This window comes from Mauremys mutica, chromosome 1, assembly GCF_020497125.1.
Source record: "Mauremys mutica isolate MM-2020 ecotype Southern chromosome 1, ASM2049712v1, whole genome shotgun sequence".
Lineage (NCBI taxonomy): Eukaryota > Metazoa > Chordata > Testudines > Geoemydidae > Mauremys > Mauremys mutica.
In genome coordinates this window covers 93,241,255-93,262,142 of record NC_059072.1, presented here as the reverse complement: position 1 = coordinate 93,262,142, position 20,888 = coordinate 93,241,255, and the positions used below count along the sequence as shown (strand labels likewise).

At 45.7% G+C, this 20,888-nt stretch overlaps 1 protein-coding gene across 9 annotated transcripts in view; it reads left to right on the top strand.

Annotated features, from left to right (window-relative positions):
• TNRC6B (trinucleotide repeat containing adaptor 6B) overlaps positions 1-20,888 on the top strand; it is a 240,152-nt gene that overhangs the window by 12,097 nt on the left and 207,167 nt on the right. Inside the window, exon 1 of one of the 9 annotated variants that reach the window (XM_044985433.1) lies at positions 3,284-3,296. The exons of 6 other annotated variants lie outside the window; for them this stretch is intronic. The gene's annotated coding sequence lies outside the window, so the exon portion shown is untranslated. Of the gene's footprint in view, positions 1-3,283; positions 3,297-19,048; positions 19,071-20,172; positions 20,217-20,888 lie in introns of those variants that run through there. 2 more of the 9 variants (XM_044985451.1, XM_044985422.1) reach the window with 2 other exon arrangements.

The window sequence follows — 20,888 nt, the reverse complement described above, 5'->3', positions numbered from 1 at the left end:
AGCCGCTGCGAGCAGTGCCTTATATTCCATGACCCAGTACTGGGTTGCGACCCACAGTTTGAAAACCACTGCCCTAAGGCATGAATAAAATGACATAACAGATCTCGTCTGTCTCTAAATTCTGTGTTGGTAAGCATACTAGCTGAACGTGTTTCACTAATATTTTAAGCAAATAGTTAACCTTGTCAGTGTCTAAATTGTGAATACCTCACTGAGATGAATGAGGCGGATTAAAAAAAATTAGGACTATTTAGAGGCGATTTATAGGAGGGGAGATAACAGGTATGTAACACCCTCTCTACTTTAAGGAAATTTACACTGATGTAATTAAGTTTGTGCAAACCTCCAACATAGAAATGCTGCACCAGTGTAAAGTGGAGTGTGTTTAATTTGGTATGTTACTAGATTGAGGCCTGGGCTAAACACAAAGTTGCATCAGTTTAATTAAAAGGTGTGATGTTGCACCACGTTAGTTAAAACAGTTGTTGCATGAACACTCTTGCATCATTTATTAAACCAACTAAGTCAAGTCTAAGGGCTTGGCTACACTTGAGAGTTGCAGCGCTGGTGGAGGCTTTCCAGCGCTGCAACTGAGGCTTTGGCTACACTTGCACTTCAAAGCGCTGCCGCGGCAGCGCTTTGAAGCGCTAAGTGTAGTCAAAGCGCCAGCGCTGGGAGAGAGCTCTCCCAGCGCTGTCCGTACTCCACCTCCCTATGGGGAATAACGTACAGTGCTGGGAGCCGCGCTCCCAGCGCTGGGGCTTTGACCACACTGGCGCTTTGCAGCGCCGCAATTTGCAGCGCTGGAGAGGGTGTTTTTTCACACCCTGCTGCAGCGCTGCAAATTTGCAAGTGTAGCCAAGGCCTCAGTAACTGTCCACACCTGCAAGGCACATCCAGCGCTGCAACTCCCTGGCTGCAGCGCTGGCTGTACACCTGGTCTGCTTGGGGTGTAACGAGTGCAGCGCTGGTGATGCAGCGCTGCTCGTCGGGTGTGGCCACACACCAGCGCTGTTATTGGCCTCCAGGGTATTAGGAGATATCCCAGAATGCTTTTAACTAATTACTCTCTTTGTTTTGTTATGCAGCCTCTCTTTGTTTTGTTGTGAACGCGGGGCTCCGGGAGCTGCTTATCTAAAAAACAAACACAGCTCCTGTTTGCTATGATCAATCTGTAACTCAGTGAACAATCAAATGAGATAAACCCTGTGAATGAGGCAGGCAGGGGGATGAGTGAGTGTTTGCTTGATGAGAGAAACAGCGGGGGTGGGGCGGAGAAAGGGAGTCGGTTGGAGCAGCTGCTTATCTGGTCTGCAGGCTGTTTGCAGTTAAGCGTAAGGAGTCGGGAAAATTTTCTGATTTTGCAAGGCAGGGAGCTGATACAGTGTCGGCTCCAAAAATCCTCCCTCTCTCTCTCTCCCTCCCCCGCTCTGTCACACTACACCCCACCCCCCTCTTTTGAAAAGCATGTTGCTGCCACTTGAACGCTGGGATAGCTGCCCATAATGCATCACTCCCAACAGCGCTGCAAATGTGGCCACACTGCAGCGCTGGTAGCTGTGAGTGTGGCCACACACCAGCGCTTTCCCTACACAGCTGTACGACCAGCACTGTAACTCCCAGCGCTGCAACTCTCAAGTGTAGCCAAGCCCTAACTTTCTCCTGTTTAAACTGATGTAAGCAGAGTAGAGCAATTTAAGTCCAGATGGCTAAAATAATGGTTTGAAAGACTTGATTCTTAAACAGTGTTGAGTCTTTGTAAAACTATCTCATCTTTAGATTACAATTCATAATGAACTAAGGCCAAGGTTTTCAAAAGTGGCCAGCAGTTTTGGGTGTCTCAGTTTTAGGGGTCCAATTCTAGATACCTTAAGGGGGCCTGATTTTTCACAAAGTGCTTAGCACCCTGTCACGGGATGTCGGGTCACGTAAGGTTAGCTGGAAGAGCGGAGGCAATTCTGCAGTCGGTCTGGTCCTACGCCGAGGACCCTTACTGTAACATGGGGTAGTATTACTTAGTGATTAGAGTCAGGGAGCGGCCCTTCCCATCAGGGCAGCGGGGCCCAATGGCCAGAGTCAGGGAAGGAGCCCACCTCTGAGATTGTACAGCCAGTTGACCTGTTGGGGGAATGGGGCGCCACTCAGGGGCGTGTGGTGCCCTGGGTAGTGGGACTGGTGGTGGTGCTTACCACTGAGTCAGTGGGGATCCTCCCTAAACACGCTGACCAGTCTCTCGGTTCACTCACCAGCAAAGAGTTCAAGTCCCCTGGGCTGCTTCTTACCCTTTACTCCTCGTCGAAACTCTCCGGGTCTCTGGGGTCCTCAAATGGCTGGGCTTCCACTGGTGCTGTCCTTTCTCTGGGCTCATCTGACAGCCTGGAGTCTCTAGTCAGGAACTCTGTGAGCCATAGTTGTGGTTTGTAGCAACTCCCTGCAGGGAGCTTGCAGCCTGCGTCCTTCTCCGCCAGCAGCCTTCCCAGACTGAGCTGCTGAGCTGATACCTTTTATATGCTGCCTCCAGGCTGAGCATGCCGAGCGGGGTCAGAGAGGCAGAATTAACCCTTTTGGTGCTGGTGCGGGGTAGGTATGCCCCATCACACCCCCCCGGTGGGGGTCTGCCCCCAGTGTCATCCTCTAGGAGACACATCTAGCCTAGGAGAAAAAGTCTGCATTAGCGTTGGCCCTACTTGGGCGGTGTAATACGCTGAACTCATAGGGTTGGAGGGCGAAGTACCATCTTATAATCTCACGTTTGAATCCTTCATGATGTTGATCCATCGTAGGGGTGCATGGTCTGTAGTAAGACAAAAAGGGCTCCCCAGTAGGCAATACCGTGGAACCTCTATCACCCATTTTACTGCTAGAGCTTCCTTTTCAATGGTGGAGTACTTGACTTCTCAGGGAAATAGCTTCCAGCTTAGGTACAGCACGGGGTGTTCCTCTCCCTTTTCGTTCCAGTGATAGCATGGCCCCATACCCCACTTCTGAGGCGTCAGTTTGTAAATTAAAGGGTTTTGAGAAGTCTTGGTGGAACAGGATGGGTTCCAGGGTGAGTCGCTCTTTCAAGGTCCGGAAGGCCTTTCACAATCCTCTGACCACTGGACTTTCCATGGCTGGGGGTTCTTTGTGAGGTCAAAGAGGGAGGTGGCTACCGTGGCAAAATCTGGCATGAACCATCTGTAGTATCCAGCCAAGCCCAGGAACTGTCTTACCTTCCATTTCGTTGTAGGGATGGGGTAGACACTCAGGGCCTGTACCTTGTCTGTCAGGGGATGGAGTTCGCCTGTCCCCACCATGTAGGTCATTTCTTTCCACCTGAGGTGACACTTGGCGGGATTTGCTGTGAGTCCTACTTCCTTCAGGGGCTGTAGGACCACGGCGAGATGTTGTAGGTGTTCCTTCCAATTTGTGCTGTAGACCACAATATTGTCAATATAAGCTGCTGCATGCTGCTGGTGTGACTGCAACAGTTGATCCATCAATTGCTGGTATGTAGCCACGGCCCCATGTAATCCAAAGGGCATGGTGATGAAATGGTATAGGCAGAGTGCTGTAGGGAAGGCTGTCTTCTCCCGGGAAGTCAGGGTCAGAGGAATTTGCCAGTACCCCTTGGTCAAATCTAGTGTTGATAGAAACTTAGCACTACCCAGCTGTTCCAGCAGTTCATCCACCCATGGCATCGGGTAGGCATCAAAGCGGGAAATGGCATTGACCCCCCCCTAAAGTCTATACAGAACCTTACAGTTCCATCGGGCTTTGAGACCAGGACTATGGGGCTTCTCCATTCAGTCTGGGATTCTTCCACTACTCCCAGAGCTAGCATCACCTTGAATTCTTTCTGGCCCACTTCCCACATTTTTCAGGGAAGTGGGCGATGTTGGTTGCAGGCCTTTTGTCCAGGAATGGTGTCTATGTGGTGGCTGGTAATACTCGTTCATCCTGGATGAGAAGATAAAACGGGGGAAGTCATGGACCAGCTGCTGTAGGCTTATTTGTTGCTCTTGGCTCAAATCCTGCCCCAATGTGATTGGTGTTATGTTGGGGGCTCCATTGGCTACTGGTCCGAATTCAGGGCCTGGGGGGTAGGGGGTGATCAGTAGACCTTCCCAGGCCTTCAGGAGGTTCACATGGTAGATCCATAGGTCTTTTCATTGCCCAGGGAGTCTGACCTCCATAATCCACCGGTCCCACCTGTCTAACAGTCTCAAACGGCCCATGCCATTTGGCGAGTAGTTTAGATTCTGACGATGGCAACAGGCCCAAGATCCTATCCCCGGCCTCAAAGATCCACATCTTGGCCCCCCCGATTGTATTGGTGTTTCTGGGTCTGCTGGGCCTGGAGTAGGTTCTCCCAGGTTCCCTCAGTTGCAGGATGTATGGGACTGACCCTGTGACCCTCGACTCTTGTTCCTCCCAGGTCTCTTGGAGCAGGTCTAGGATCTCCCTCAGCTGCATCTCATAAAGGAGCTCAAACGGGGAGAATTCTGTCAAGGCCTAGGGGACTTCACCCACTCCAAACGGTAGTGAGGGGAGAAGCTTGTCCCAGTGTTGTGGGTTGTCATCCACAAATTTCCTAAGCATGATTTTTAGGGTTCAGTTAAATTTTTCTACTGGGCCGTTGGTCTGTGGTTGGTATACCAATGTCTTGAGAGCGTGAATGTTTAATACCTATATAACTCGGCCTTCAGTTTGGAGGAAACATTTGTCTCTGGTATGTCAATATTTCTCAAGATATCTTGTCCCTGGAAAAAATTTTAAGAAGCTCTGTGGCTATGACAGGGGCTGTGGTGACCTGTAGCGGGACAGCCTCCAGGTAGCGGATCATGTAGTTGACTACCACTAAAAGATACTGACACCTGGATGTGTTCTTCTCCAAGGGTCCCACTAGATCTAGGCTGATCTGTTCAAAGGGTATCCCCACGACTGGGAGTGGGATCAGAGGCACCCACTGTACTCTCTTTGGGCTGGAGCGCTGGCATTCCGGGCACGAAGCACAGTAGTCCTGCACCTACTGGTGTATGCCAGGCCAGAAGAACCTCAGTGCTACACGTTGCAGGGTTTTCTCTTGCTCCATGTGGCCAGCCCAGGGCACCGCATGGGCCAACTGTAACAACTTGCGACAGAACCTCTTGGGAACCAGCAGTTGGCGGAGTTCCTCTCCAGTTTGTGGCACTTGGGTCACCCGGTAGAGGTGATCATTGTGGACCTCGAAGTATGGTCCCTGGGGTTATCTTGGGCCGATGTCCACCTGGCCTTTGGCATCCTGAACTTGTTCCCAGGCTCGGCTCAAGGTCGGGTCTTCCCTCTGTTCCTGTAGGAAATCTCCATGTTGGGGCTAGGCCCACCCGGCACTCTTCCTTGTGTTGGCCTATCTCCAGGTGTACCTTGGCAGTGGGGTATATAGGTGTCACTTCAGATCTGGGGCGTCCACCAGGCTGGCCCGGACTGGCGTTTGGCTGTAGCCGGAGTCAATGAGGGCAGTCACGGGGGTACTGTCTACCTGCCCGAGCACAAAGAATTTGGTCGCGCCCTTTTTCCAAGCCAGTGGTCCGCTGTTCACACCTAGCCATAGGCACAGTCCATGAACAGGCAATCCCGCCAAAATTGCCCCTGTTGTCCACATTCATAGCAGCACCCTTTGGGTACTTCAGCCTGCAGGTCATGTCCTGGAATCCCCAATGCACCTGGCAGAGTTCCGTCAACTCGCAGGGTTAAGTGTGCCACCTGACTCCTACCGGTGTTCTGTGGGGATCCTGCTACACTGGGTTTATGCTGAGATCTCCCCATCTCTGGCCTAAGTTGTTGGGGCTCTGGGTTCCAGCTTCGTCCAACCAGTCCTTCTGGTTTGGGGGGTTGTTGTTTGGGTCCTTCAGCAGCCAGGCAATCCTCCATCAAAGAGACTGTTCATTTAGGGTCGCCTGCTGGTGGTGCTACACCCACTCCTTCACCCCTGCCTGGAAGATCTGCGTAAATTGTTCCAAAGCTATGGCCTCTGCCACCTGGGGCCTGGTTAAATTATCCGGATTCAGCCATCTCCAGCAATAGTCCCGCATGCGTTGGGCCACTGCTCATGGTTGAGCTTCCAGCGGGTACCATTCTTTGCAAAGTCGCAGCCGATAGGTCTCCGGGCTAATGCCGGTATGGGCTAATATGGTGGGTTTCATAAGGGAGTAGTTCAAGGCCTCATGTGGAGCCAGGTTGCGGTAGGTGGTTTGTGCCTGGCCAGTCAAATATGGGGCCAGTAGTGTGGCCCAGTGTTCTGGAGGCCAACGGGTGGCCATAGCGACCCTTTCAAAAGTGACAAGTAATGTCTTGGGGTCATCACTGGGCCCCATATTGATGAGGTGCACCAGTAGTCCTGCCAGGGCGTCCCCCGGCCCTGCTCATCTGGGGACAGGCCTTGCCGGTCCTGACGGTTGCAACAGCATTGCCACCTGCTGAACCAGGCGTTCCTGTTGGGTCAGGTGCTGGGCCACCAAATCTCGGAGCAGCTGCTGTTGTTGCTCCTGATGCTGGGTCATCTGCAGCTGATGTTGATTGGCAAGCTGCTGCATCAGCTGAACCTGATGATGTTGCTGCTCCACCGCCTGCTGCTGCTGGCTTTCCAATATCCACTTAAGGAGCTTCTCGGTAACCATGTTGGGTTGTTGCAGGGATCCCGCCATCTAATTCCTCTTATCTGGACTGCTCAACAAGTCCTGCTCAATGCCCGCATTCTCCACCAAGTTGTCGCGGGGTAGGTACGCCCTGTCATTGAGTGTCGGGTCACGTAGGGTTAGATGGAAGGGTGGAGACAATTCTGCAGCTGATCAGGTCCTATGCCGAGGACCCTTACTGTAACATGGGATAGTATTACTTAGCGACTAGAGTCAGGGAGCAGCCCTTCCCATCAGGGCAGCATGGCCCAATGGCCAGAGTCAGGGAAGTAGCCCACCTCTGTGAGCTTGCACAGTCGGTTGGCCCATTGAGGGAGTGGGGTGCCACTCAGGGGTGTGGTGCCCTAGGCAAGGGGACTCGGGTCCTCCCTGCTCCTCTGAGCTCAAGCCCCAGCCCAGGGCCCTGGTGGTGGTGTGGGTGCTCACCACTGGGTCAGTGGGGATCCTCCCATAATATGCTGACCAGTCCCCCTGGTTCACTCACTAGCAAAGAGTTTGAGTCCCCTGGGTTGCTTCTTGCCCTTTCCCCCTTGTTGAAACTCCCCTGGTCTCTGGGTTCCTCAAATGGCCAGGCTCCCACCAGTGCCGTCCTTTCTCTGGGTTCGTCGGGCAACCTGGAGTCTCCAGTGAGGAACTCTATGAGCCATAGTCCCGTAGTTGGGGTTTGTAGCAACTCCTTGTAGGTAACTTGTAGCCTGCAGCGTTCCCAAACTGAGTTGAGCTGCTACCTTTTATATGCTGCCTCCAGGCTGAGCATGCCCAGCAGGGTCAGAGGGGTGGGGCTTCCTTAGCCTGCAAAGCAGAGTTAACCCTTTCGGGGCTGGTGCAGGGTAGGTGTGCCCCGTCACACACATACCTTCTGAAAATCCTGACCTCCTTTAAAATGTCTCAGTGTAAGTACCCAGAATTTAAGCACTTGAAATAACTATTCACTTTTGAATATCTTGGCCTAAATTACAAATACTGGGGATTTTAAAATGCTGCTATTGGTATTTGAATTTTACAAAACTGCTATATGAAAAACACTGAATATTAAGGCCCTGATTCTGCAAACATTTAAGCAGATATGAAACTGTACACACACAAATAGTTCCTTCAGTGAGACTACTCATGCTTAAAGTTAAGTATATGCATCAATGCTTGCAGTTTTAAAGGCCAAAATTGTGTTTTTATTTAAAACGTTTCTCTCAGTGCCACAGTCTGTCACTTCAAAACAAACTTGAGTTAGTGTTAACAAGGAAAGTTATTTAGATGTTCAGTACATTATAATAAGTTCACAATAACTTGTTAAACAGTCCAAACTTTTTAAAAATAGAATCCTAAGGTTAGGCTCCTAAACCCATATTTAGGCACCTAAATGACTTAAGACCACAAGTCCCATTGATATCAAAGTGGTAATCTTGAAAGAGGATCATAGCTTCGGCAACATTTTCTGCTTTCTTGACTAATGGAAATTCAGAGTATAGGATGCTGGTTGCAAGTATAACGTGCTGTTTATCAGTTTGTTTTCACAGTAAGGGTATTGATGAGACCCTGGAATTACCTTGCTCAGAATAGATGAGTATTTTAAGTGGGAAACTTCTTAGTTTAAAAAAAAGTGTGTAAAATCTGATATTCCGTTAATAATTAGGAAACTAGTTAGAGAAAAGACTACAAAAACCTCCATCAACTTTTTCAATTTTTGGTTATAAAATTAGGAGAAAGTAAAGAATTAGGAACATATTAAAATATGAATTAAATAAAAAAAAGTGTAAAAAGTCATTATCTCTATCCACTCTGGTGGATGAAGTGTGTTCTCTCACACAGTTGCAGTGAAGGGGAATTGTTGCACCATTCAGTTAAATGTCTTGTTATAGACAAGCCCTAAGTTGCATTTATGTAAACCGTGCCTTGTACTGGCGTAGTGAATATACATTAGGAGTTTGCACTGGTGTAGTGTCATCAGTGAAGTTATGCCAGTATGAATTTTCTTAATGTAGACCAAAAATAATGGATGGTTCAAAAGACAGTAAATTGTGTGCTCCTGTTCTTATGGCTTTTGTGGAATGGCTTTTGTGTTAGTTAGCAAGGAAAGTTTTATTTAAATTTAGGGAATGACTAAAGAAATTGAAAGACAGTACATTTAAATTTGATCACATTTAAATGACTTCAGTAGTGCATGCTTTAAATAGCGCTTCCAGAATTAAAAGAAAAACTTTTTAAAAAAATATTTTTTTTCTTCTTCCCTGTTGATGTTTAGAAGGGTATTTTGAATGGGACCTAAAGTAGCACCATTAAATATGTGCAGGCAAACCCTCCCCCTCCCCCTTCCTCTGTTTGCTGTCTTATTGGTTTCAGCTTTGTGACTGCTCTTACTGATAAACACCCTCTTGCAGGAGGTTTTGGTGGCTATGACTTCAGCTCACAAACAATCCACCAATCTTGAATTGCATCCCACAATAAGCATGTTAATTGGATGTTTCTGCTAAAATGATCAGCAGTGAAATAGTTAATAATGTTGATGTTTATATTCTTATCTTTAAGTTTCAGGCTTAAAGATGATCTACCAAGGGGGCAGGGATGGGCTTCTGTCTTTATTTTTGCTTCTTTATGATGTATATAGAAGGCCTGAATGGTGTGAGGGTTTTTGCTTATTATTTTTAATATTAAAAATTCAAGTCCTCTCTTTAGTGTGAAAGATTCTCTGACCTTGTCTACTCCTTGCCCTAAATCTTGCAAAGCTTTTCCATTGCTTCTAACATCAGTTTTGCTCCATTAGTGCTAGTAGTGTTAGTATCTGTAGTATAAATGGACTGTTAACATTTTAGGCACTTTGATTAGACCTGCATCAAGTAGAGTTAGCTGACTGTGTGTGTAAAATGCTGGTGGTAGCTGATGTGGCTAGGGTGACCAGATCGCAAGAGTGAAATATCAGGACACATTGGGCGAGTGGTGGGGGGGGGCAGGAGAGAGACCCACAGCTGCCCAGCACCCCACATAGAACGCCCCCACTCGCTAGTTTCGCAGTACACAGATTTCTCCTCCCTCCCTCCCAGTGCCCTTCCCTACAGCCCCACCACTACAACTAAACAATGCCCCACACAGATCCCCACTGCCCAGTTCCCTGACACACACACATCTCCCTCATAGCCCAGCACCCTCCATACCCTCACAGCCCAGCACCCCACACACACCTCTCAGACACTCACTCCATCACACCCTGCCCCCTTCCCTGGCCACATTCACCAGCCGTGCTGGGAGGTTTCTGACTCCTAGGGTTATAGCGGCAAGGGGGGTCTCCAGACTCTCCACATGCTGCACCTGCCACAAGCGTGAGCTCCGTGGCTCTCACTGGCCAGGAAAAGTGCCAGTGGGAGCTGACGGAGCCACAGAGCGGGGCTTGCAGGTGGGAGCAGCCTGCAGAGTCCCCCTCCCAACCCTAAGTGCCAGAGGGACCTGCCGGGAGTGGGCGGTGCCTACCTGGGGCAGCTGCTCCCGGGGAAGGATCTGGCAGGTCCCTCTGGCTCCTAGCATCAGGGGCAGCTGAGGGGTCTCCACGTGCTGTGCCTGCCACAAGTGCAAGCTCTGTGGCTCCTATTGGCTGGGAAAAGCACCAGTGGGAGCTGCCGGAGCCATGGAGCGGGGTTTGCAGGCGCCAGCAGCGCGCAGGGAGCCCCCTGCCCCCCCACCCCAACCCTAAAATCCAGAGGGACCTGCTGGGGGGCGAGGTGGGGAGTCCCGGCGGTGCTTACCTGGGGAGGCTCCTGGGAAGCATCTGGCAGGTCTCTCTAGCTCCTAGGGTAGGGTTGGGTCGGGTGGGGGCGGAGTGCTTTCTGCCCACTGCTGGCACCTGCAAGCCCCATTCTGCAGTTCTGATTGGGCATGAGGAAGCCGGTGCAGCACGCGGAGACCCCCTCCACCTCTGTGCCTAGGGGCTGCACTGTAAGCTTTTGCTGGCAGGCGGGTGCTGGGAGCTGCCCCACCAGGAAGCACCGCCAGCCCCGGGACTTCAGGTGTGTGCGGTGAGCAGTCCCCGATATTGGAACAAAGGGCATCCTGACTGATGTGTGGTCGGGGCACGGGACAATGTCTTAAAATTGGGACTGTCCCGATAATATTGGGATGTCTGGTCACCCTTGATGGGGCCCATCTGCTATGTTGTGGTGTGAAAATAAATATGAACTGGAAAGGGACCTAGAGCTATGGAGGGCTGAATTAGAAAAAATAAATGGCTTACAAATCAGACAACCAGTCAGAATACATGTGGTGTTTCACTGAGAGGAGCAAGAAGATGCTAGTAAAACTAGATGGCATCGAGTTAGTGTGTGTAAAGTGACAAAGATTGTGACATCAAGGGAAAAGTTTTTTATAAAAATGCAATTTTAGCCTTTGCTACTGAAGTGTTGAGTGATGTTGAGAATGGGAGTGTGGATGCAGATGTTAGGTGCCGCATGTAGAGCTCTTAGGGTAAATGGAGGGAGTTGATGGGAATTCTCTCTGATAAGAATATGCCAAGTAGACTAAATCAGTGGTTTTCAATCAGAGGTACACAGAGGTCTTCCAAGGGCATATCAACTCATCTAGATAAGTGTCTAGTTTTACAAAAGCTACATAAAAAGCACTAGCAAAGTCAGTACAAACTAAAATGTCATACAGACAATGGCTTGTTTATACTGCTCTATATACTATACATTGAAATGCAAGTACAATATTTATATTCCAGTTGATTTATTTTATAATTATATGGTAAAATGAGAAAGTTAGCAATTTTTCAGTACTAGTGTGGCTGTGACACTTTTGTATTTTTATGTCTGATTTTATAAGCAAATAATTTTTAAGTGAGGTAAAACTTGGGGTATGCAAGACAAATCAGACTCCTTAGTAGTCTGGAAAGGTTGAGAGCCACTGGACTAAAGAACAAAGTGTGTAAGATTACGACTGTCAGTCATGAAGTATGAGTCAGAATGCTGGCCAGTGAGGAAGAGAGAATAACAACTTCTTTACATGTCTGAAATGGGAATGCTTAGGTGGACGCTGGGTAAGATGAGAACTGATAGGATATTCAATTAAACTGTATTAGCCAGGATGCAGATAGTCCCCATCATGGAAAAGCTGACTGGCTATTGACTGAGATGGCTGTGTCATGTGAGATGATAAGACCTAAGATGTGTTGGCCAGAGAGTACAAGAGCTAATAGTCATGGGACAAAGACCATGAGGAAGACCTAGAGAAAGGTGGTTCAAGATGCTGAAGGAGGACATGAAGATTGGTGTCAGCTTGGCAGATACACTTGACAAGAATGTTTGAAGATGAAGAACAAGAGCAGTCGACCCTGATTGACAAAATAAAGTGAAGATGGAGAAGCTCACTGCCCATCTGCATTGGGACTCCCAATGTCACTAACACTAGGAGAGCTGAGCCGGTATTAGCAGCAGTGTCAAAAAGCCTTTATATGACTGGAGAGCTAGTGACAGTATGACCTTACAAGAGCCAAGACAGTGCAAGTTGAAAGGGAATGGGACTTTTGGTCAACACTTTTCAGAACTTTGATTTTGTTTACACTTCAGGGACTAATATAGAGAAAGGAAGTCTCTGTTAAAGACCTTCAATTAAGGCAATAGCTAATGCTATATATCCACTGACACTCTCACCACATCCTTCAGCTAATCCAAGGAGATGAGTTGGAATTATTGATATTTTTGAGGTTAAACAACAAGCAGGAAAAATTCTTTTTGGGTCTTCTCTGTGCATCAGAAAGTAGGAAAAGGGCACAAACCCAGATTTTTTTTTTCAATTTTTATTTTTTAAAGCTTTGCAGGTCACCTTTAACCTGTTGAGAAGAACGAGAGCAGTTCACGCTTCTTAGTTATTATTCCAGGCTATCTAAAAGCTCAGGAAGATGACAATGCATTGGTTTACCCTCAGTTCATAATTCAAGGATATCTTCACAACCATGAAGGCTAGGAACAGTATTTTATTTTATTTTATTTTTAATAAAAGGAAAGCTAATCATGGAGCAAATCTGAAGCCAAGGGGTAGATTCCTTGGCAAATTGCTGTTGAATACACACAGACCTGTCCACAGATCAAATTACAAATTTTTCCACCTTAAATTGTTATAGGTCAAGAAGTAATCCTTGATTCCCAGAAAATAGCTACAAAAATGGAATTTAAAAAGCACATTGCCTACTTCTTAATGTGGAGTCAGAAAAAAGGGGAATTCTGCTCATAAAATAAGTGTAATACCTGATCTACTGAGGTGCTAGCATTGTACTTTGTTTAGTGAAGAGAGGTTAAAGTCCTCGGCAGTGTTTTTCTGCATAATATGAATTGGCAGTACCATGTTCATTTTGGCAGTCACTGATGTAAATAGCTCCGAGACACATGATCTGAGGGTCAGTGTTTTGTGTGTGTGTGTGTGGTCAGTTTTTATGTAGCCTTTTTATTCCTGCTTGGTGCCCTGAGAGATCTTTCATTATTACTAACAATATATGTCTGAAGCCCTATCTGTCCTAGAAAATTAGTTTCTATATCGCCGTTGAAAATAGCTTTGTCCCATCTACAGTAGCAGTTAGATAATTTTCAGTACCAGTTCAGAAAACGTGATTGAGGCTTGGTGGAAGTTTATATTGAACGAAAAACACTGTAATTCAGTTTAAAAAATCAAAACCAAATATTTTTCTAGGCATTTTATACTATGTCAAATTTAAACTTGCCTGCAGAGTGTAGTGGTGGTGATTTATAGAAATTAATAGAATATTGTTCTTCTCTCCTGGGTGCTGGGAAGAGCGGTGGATTTTAAAATTCTCTCCTCTCTCTTTCTATTTGAAGGGTGGTGCTTCCTTTCCTCCTGGCAGATAGTATGGTAGACTATGGGAATCCTACTCCTCTGCTGCTAACTAATGAGCAGAGAGGGAGTTCTCTGTATTGAGAGGAGATGAGGGATTCTAACTCTTCTTCTGGCAACTGGCAGGAATACTTTTCCCTCTTCTTCCTTACTCCTTCCCGTCATCAGAAGTTCCATTTCTCTGTTCAGCCTTGTGAAAGCCAGGCAAAGCAAAGAAACACTTCAGTGACCAGGGGATTGATTCTACAGTAAATTCTGTGTATTTGGAATCATAGCAACAGGTCCTGGATTATAGCTGACAAAACATCAGGTTTCTTGTGTTATCAATTTAAAATCATAAATGAGTTTGAGTCACCTTTGGAATATCCTCATCAGGGAAATGAGATTTTTCTGTGGCTATGTCAGCAGTTGCTTTCTGTGACATATCTTTAGGCAGCCTGAGGCCTATTGAGTATAGAGTAAGCTCACAGTTGCTTTGTTGGAATCATTCCGGCACATGAGTCAGGACTGAGATTCAAACTAAACTCCCTGCTGTCAAGCATTTACCCGCTTAGTAGTAAGATATTTGAGCCGTGATGGCAGGAAAGACCCCTTTTTTGTCTCCCAATGGAGTGCTCCTAGCCAGAGATTGTTTGTAAGAAAATCACATCCCAGAATGCTTTTAGTTAATGCCAGAAGCTGAGAAGAAAACATTTCAGTTTGACAGCTAGTTCTATGACAAGAATGGTTTATTGCTTCACCATGTTGCTCATTAACTATAAGCTGTAGCCAACCAACAAAACTGAATTTAAAAAACCAGCAACCTGTTCAATCATACCTCTACTATAAACTCTGTCTTTTGTATAGTGCTTGAACTATTGCAGCTGGAACAATTGCACTAAATTGCAGAGAGCTGTTCAGGTTCCCTGTGTTGCTTGCTTGCTTGTTTTAGAACACTTTTAATTAGAAAGAGATGGTTGCATATTTTCATACCAGTTGGGGAGTGTGAGGAAATGTAAAGAAAACTGGTTGCTCCGAACTCTGAATTATTTGAAACAGATTTTAACACTGCTCACCTTTGTGGTGATAATGTAATACTGTTTCTCCTTCACTTTAGGATAAATATCAATCATACAATCCAAGAGTCCATTCTCCCCATGAAGGAATATCCCACATTAAGAATTTTTTAGCCTGTATAGTTTCCTACTCTTTGTGTGTGCGCGCATGTAATTTACTACTCCATATCCTGCAGAAGAAACCATTTCTTCTTGCACAGAGAAGTTATGCCTTCAGGAGTTCCTGTTGCTGTTGCCCTGAAATCCTCTGTGAAGGATATTCTGTAGTCCAGAAAGAAATACAGCCACATGTTGAATTAATCTGTGCTGTTTTCTTTGATGGCTTGTTTAGGAGTGAAGGGAATGAAAGAGGATCTTGGATGAACCCAGATTTCCCTGTAATCATGTTCTGCTCCTTTCAGTTCTTCAAGCTGAAACCTCACAGGTCCCTGCAGAAGGATTTATGTGAGGTCACTAAAAGGGAGGCACTTGCTGGAAGTGTATTAATCTCTTCATACGTGAATGTAGAGTGCAAGGCCCTATATGAATAAAGTTTAGGGAAAATCTTATTCTTAGCCAAGGGGTCGTGCTGTTGTACAGGTCACTCTGCTGCTTCATAGATTTCCTAATCAAGCTAGCTGAACTGCTGTCACTTTGTATACTAGAATCCCCAAGAGAGAGTGTTTTCAGATTACATTATAGAGGACACACAATATTAGTTGATTGGTACAAGACCTAACTTTTTTTTTATGTCCACCATGAGTTGTTACTGAATGGTTTCTAAATGTTAGTGCTAGTTGACACCCTCTGGATCTGACTTTTTGGTTGTGATTAGATATTGAGAGGATAAGGAACATACTTTTGTCATGGTTCAGGCACATGAATAAAGAGCAGATGTCTAGGACTGGATTAATACTGCTGTATTTCCTGCCTTCCTTTCATTCTGTTAAAGAAGTGACATTTGAGTCTCTTTTGCTTCTTTCTTTCTCTCTTCCTTTCTGAGATGGAGTAAGTAGCAACCAACCCCAATTCCAAGGCCAGAGGGGGACCACTGTGATCATCTAGTCTGACCACCTGTATAATGCAGGCCATAGAACTTCCTCAAAATAATTCCTAGAACAGATCTTTTAGAAGAACATTCACTCTTGATTTAAAAAATTGTCAGTGATGGAAAATCCATCATGAGCCTGGGTAAATTGTTCCGATGGTTAATTACCTTCATTGTCAAATGTACACCTTATTTCCAGTCTGAATTTGTCTAGCTTCAACTTCCAGCCATTGGATCATGTTGTACCTTTCTCTTCTAGATTATTAAATATTTGTTCCCCATGTAGATACTTATAGACTGTAATCAAGTAACCCTTTAACCTTCTCTTTAAGTTAAATAGATTGAGCTCCATGAGTCTATCACTATATAAGGCAGGGGTTCTCAAACTGGTGATTAGGACCCCTTAGGGGGTTGTGAGGTTATTACGGGGGGGGGGGAGGGCTGCGAGCTGTCATCATCCACCCCAAACCCCGCTTTGCCTCCAGCATTTATAATGGTGTTAAATATATTAAAAAGTGTTTTTAATTTATAAGTGGGAGGGGGGGTCACACTCAGAGGCTTGCTATGTGAAAGGGGTCACCAGTACAAAAGTTTGAGAACCACTGATATAAGGCATGTTTTCTAATCCTTTAATCATACTCGTTGCTCTTCTCTGAACCCTTTCCAATTTATAACATCCTTCTTGATTTGTAGACACCGCAATTGGACACAGTATTCCAGCAGGGGTCTCACCAGTGTGAAATTCAGAGGTGAAATAACCTCTCTGCTCCTACTTGGGATTCCTCTGTTTATGCATTCCAAGATCGCATGAGCTCTTTTGGCCACAGCGTTGCACTTGGCGCTCTTGTTCAGCTGATTATCCACCATGCTCCCCCAAATCTTTTTCAGAGTCACTGCTTCCCAGGATAGAGTCCCTCGTTTAGTAAGTATGGCCTACATTCTTTGTTCCTAGATGTATACATTGACATTTAGCCATATTAAACCACACATTATTTGCTTGTGCCCAGTTTACCAAGTGATCTAGATCACTGTCTCAGTGACCTGTCCATTTCTTGTCCACTCCCCCAATTTTTGTGTTATCTGCAACCTTTATCAGTGATGATTTTTTGTTTTCTTCAAAGTCATTCATAAAAATGTTAAATAGCATAGGGCCCTTTAATAATAATATTTAATTTTTTAAATTTAATAATTTAATTTAATTTATAATTACATTTTGAGACCTATCAGCTAGCCAGTTTTTAATCCATGTAATGTGTGCCATGGTAATTTTATATCATTCTGGTGTTGTATCGTAACAAGTCAAAGTACATTGCATCAACACTATTACCTTTATCAATCAAACTTGCAATCTCATTATTAAAAAAGATACCAAGTTTGCTTGATAGGGTCTATTTTCCATACACCAATGTTGATTTGCATTTATTACATTACCCTCTTTTGATTCTTGATTAATCAAGTCCCGTATCAGCTGTTGCATCATCTTGCTTGGGATTGATGTCAGGCTAACAGGCCTATAATTACTTGGATCATTCTGTTTACCCTTTTTAAAACCTGGTACAACCATAGCTTTCTTCCAGTCCTCTAGAACTTTCACAGTGGTCTAGGACTTATTGAAAGTCAACATTAACAGTCCAGTGAGCTTTTCAGTCAGCTCTTTTAAAACTCTTGGATGCAAGTTATCTGGTTTGCCGATTCAAAAATGTCTAACTTTAGTAGCTTCTGTTTAACATACTTCAGAGATTCTAGTGGAATGGATACTACTGCTTACCTGGGTAAAATTCCTGCTTATGCAGGTGGATCTTTACAGCACCGACTAGAACATTGTTGGCAGAAATGGATGCTTAATTTGAAGGATTGCATCATAAGGGGGGTGTTTTTTGTTTTTTATTCCTAGGTCATGGCTATGGTAGAAACTAAGGTCTTGTCTACGCTGCCTTTTTTCTGTGAAAGGCAACATTTATTGACAAAACAGTGGAGGTGTACACACTGCAGTGCTACTTTCGGCAAGGAAACACCTCTGTTTCATTGACAAAAATAAAGCCACCTCAACAAGAGTCATAGGGCTTTTTACGCAAAAGTTTCATCAACAAATTGCCACTGTAGACACTGCACTTGGACTTTTCTTCTGTACCATGAGTTCTATGAAGTCCTTCTCAGCAGAATTGCTCTAGGTGGTGGTCTGTCTGATTAATCCAGTCTGCCTTCATTAGGTTTTAGTCTTTTAAATTACTTGGCTGACACTATTGGTCACATTCAGGGCTAACTCTAGAGACCTGTGGTAGCACTATCAAAAACAGGAGGGAGCAAATGAATGTCCAGTCTTCCCTGATTTTCATTCAGTGAGAGAGAGTAGATTCACTCTACAGGTCCTCTCATGCTGTGACTGGTAAAAAGCCAGTGGGGCATGCTGGGCAGATTATGGTGGTGATTAATTCATGCATCCCTCAGGAGAGCGCTGCTAGCAACCTATAAGCATGCTGTAGTCTGGCCCTACCTCAAAATACAATCACTTGACATTGATGACATGGCAATTTAGGACTTATCTACAAGAACAATTAGTTTGTGGCAAGCTGGGGAGTGAATCTGCCATGCACTAGCCTGCTGTGGACTAACTGTCCATGTGGATCCTACTGCAGGGTCCACATGGATGGTTAGTTCGCAGCAGGCTCTTGTGTCCCAGCTTGCCACAAACTAATTGTTCTTCTAGATAAGCCCTTAATATCCAGCCTCTAACCAATACCTTTTGGGGAAGAGCCACTGAAAAGGTGGTCTTATGCCAATTCCAGTAGCATCTGATATCCTCCAACTTTGGATTCCAATCAATCAGGCTTTTAAACCTAGTTCTAACCCTGAAATTGAATTAGTCTTGCTGGTAGGTTGATGACACCATTGGACAGTGAATGGCAGTCAGACATGCATACTGATGCTTTTAGGTTTATTAGTAGCCTTTAATGTTTATCATTGTGTGCTGCTGTCTTGATGATGTTGCTTTGAAGGGGCTCCACAAGTTTATTTCTGAGAAATCCCAGGGATTTGTGCAGGGTGATGGCTTTGTTTTCTGAGCACTTGCAGTACAGTCACTCCAGAAGATTCCGTTCTCACTTGTTCAAAGTGTACGTGACGTCCCTGGGGTAGATTGTGAGACATGATGGGCTACACCGTGGATGACTCTCTCATTTCTATGGATCCTTTTCATTATGTCCAGATGGATCCATTTCCCTGTTATCTTAATGTCTGGTAGAAACAAGAGTATTATAATATCTCAGCATGGACTTTGTTAGTTATTGATTCCTTTTTCATCTCAGCGTTTTAGAACTGGAATGTATTCTGTGTGAGTTTACCCCTGAAGACTCCTCCGAAGCTCCAGGGAAGACAGGTGTGAGCACGTTACACTTATGCTTTGGTATTTGCCCTGGCTGCTAGTTCACGTCTGGGTGAAAACTGGGGTGCTGTCCGTACAACACTTTATCAGTCTTGCAAAACTGTCATGAAAGTGTAGTTTCACAGGTACAGAATCCACTTGCACTTTCCATTTGCCTCGGTGATTGATAATAGTGAAAAAAGGATATTTTACTCACCTGTCAAAAAAAAATTTCACCCTAGGTCAGGGGTTCTCAAACTTCATTGCACTGTGACCCCCTTCTGACAACAAAAATTACTACACGACCCCAGGAGGGGGGACTGAAGCCTGAGCCCACCTGAGTCCCACTGCCCTGGGTGTGGGGGCCAAAGCCTGAGCCCCATCACCTCGGGTGGGGAAGGGGTCAAAACCGAAGCCCAGTGGCTTCAGCCCCAGCCAGGAGGCCTGTAACCTGAGCCCCGCTGCCCAGGGCTGAATCCCTCAGGCTTTGGCTTGAGCCCCGAGCCCCAGCACGTCTAGCCCAGCCCTGGTGACCCCATTAAAATGTGGTCGTGACTGACTTTGGGGTCCTGACACACAGTTTGAGAATCACTGCCCCTATGCAAATGGACAAGTACAAATTTGTGAGGCCTGCCCTGAATGGTCCCAGTAATTTCAGAGATCATGTCTTCCTTATGTCCTGTTATGATATCAGTTCTTCACAGAACACAATTAGTTATCTCTCCCAAGGGTGGAGTTTGCAAGAACTGGTTGACTTCTGTGACAGATCCACACTGCTGGAATATGTTGCTTGAAATGGGTCTGAGCTTGCCCTCTTATGCAGAACAGTGTAAGATGCATCTTTGTTCAGGTTTTTCATTAATGTCAGGCTGTGAAATCCCTAACATTGAGTCTACTGGCTGGTTCTCCCAGTCAGAGAGAAAGAGAGAGAGAAAAGATTAAATGCTGTGGTGGGAGAAGGGAGGAGGTTTTACAAAGTATGAGTTCTCTAGTTTTTGGAAAATATTGATGGCTCTAAAATATGTAACGGGCACCCAGATGCTCTGGTGATGGATGTTATAAATATGTATAACAATAAATAATCTAGTATTATAGCATCAATATATTTTTAAGGCTGTCTGTTTATAAACCTGCATCTCCACTAATACTTCTATACTTCAACTCCTATTCTGTGAAAGTCCATTATGGAACGCTACCATTATGACACATACTTTTTTGTAGCATGCAGTTATTGGTTCAGAAGAGCAACTTGCTTGGGGGCAGAGGAGCATGTTGACATGGGGGCACAGGGGGTATGAGAAAAGCTTATTCTATTATTAAGCAAATAAAATTGAGAATAAAGCAGAAAGGTAGCTCTCACAACCTCCTTTACAGTCATGAGTTTTTACTTGTGCAATTGTTTTTCCTTATAAGTAGGGCCCTACCGAATTCACGGTCCATTTTGGTCAATTTCATGGTGATAGGATTTTAAAAATCACAAATTTCATGATTTTCAGCTATTTAAATCTGAAATTTCATGGTGTTGTAATTGTAAGGATCTTGACCCAAAAGGAGTTGTGGGGTTTGTGCAAGGTTATTGGGGGTGGGGGGGAGGTGTTGAAGTACTGCTACCCTTACTTCTGTGCTGCTGCTGGTGGTGACTCTGCCTTCAGAGCTGGGCATCTGGAGAGTGGTGGCTGCTGGCCAGGAGCCCAGCTCTGAAGGCAGAGCCACCGCCAGCAGCAGTGCAGAAGTAAAGATGGCATGGTATGGTATTGTTACCCTTACTTCTGCACTGCTGATGGTGGGTTGCTGCCTTCAGAGCTGGGCATCCAGCCAACAGCCCCACTCTCCAGCCGCCCAGCTCTGAAGGCAGTGCAGAAGTAAGGGTGGTCATACCGCAACACCCCCCCCAAAATAACCTTGCGACCCCCTTGCAACTTGGGTCAGGACCACCAATTTGAGAAAAGCTGGTCTTCCCTGTG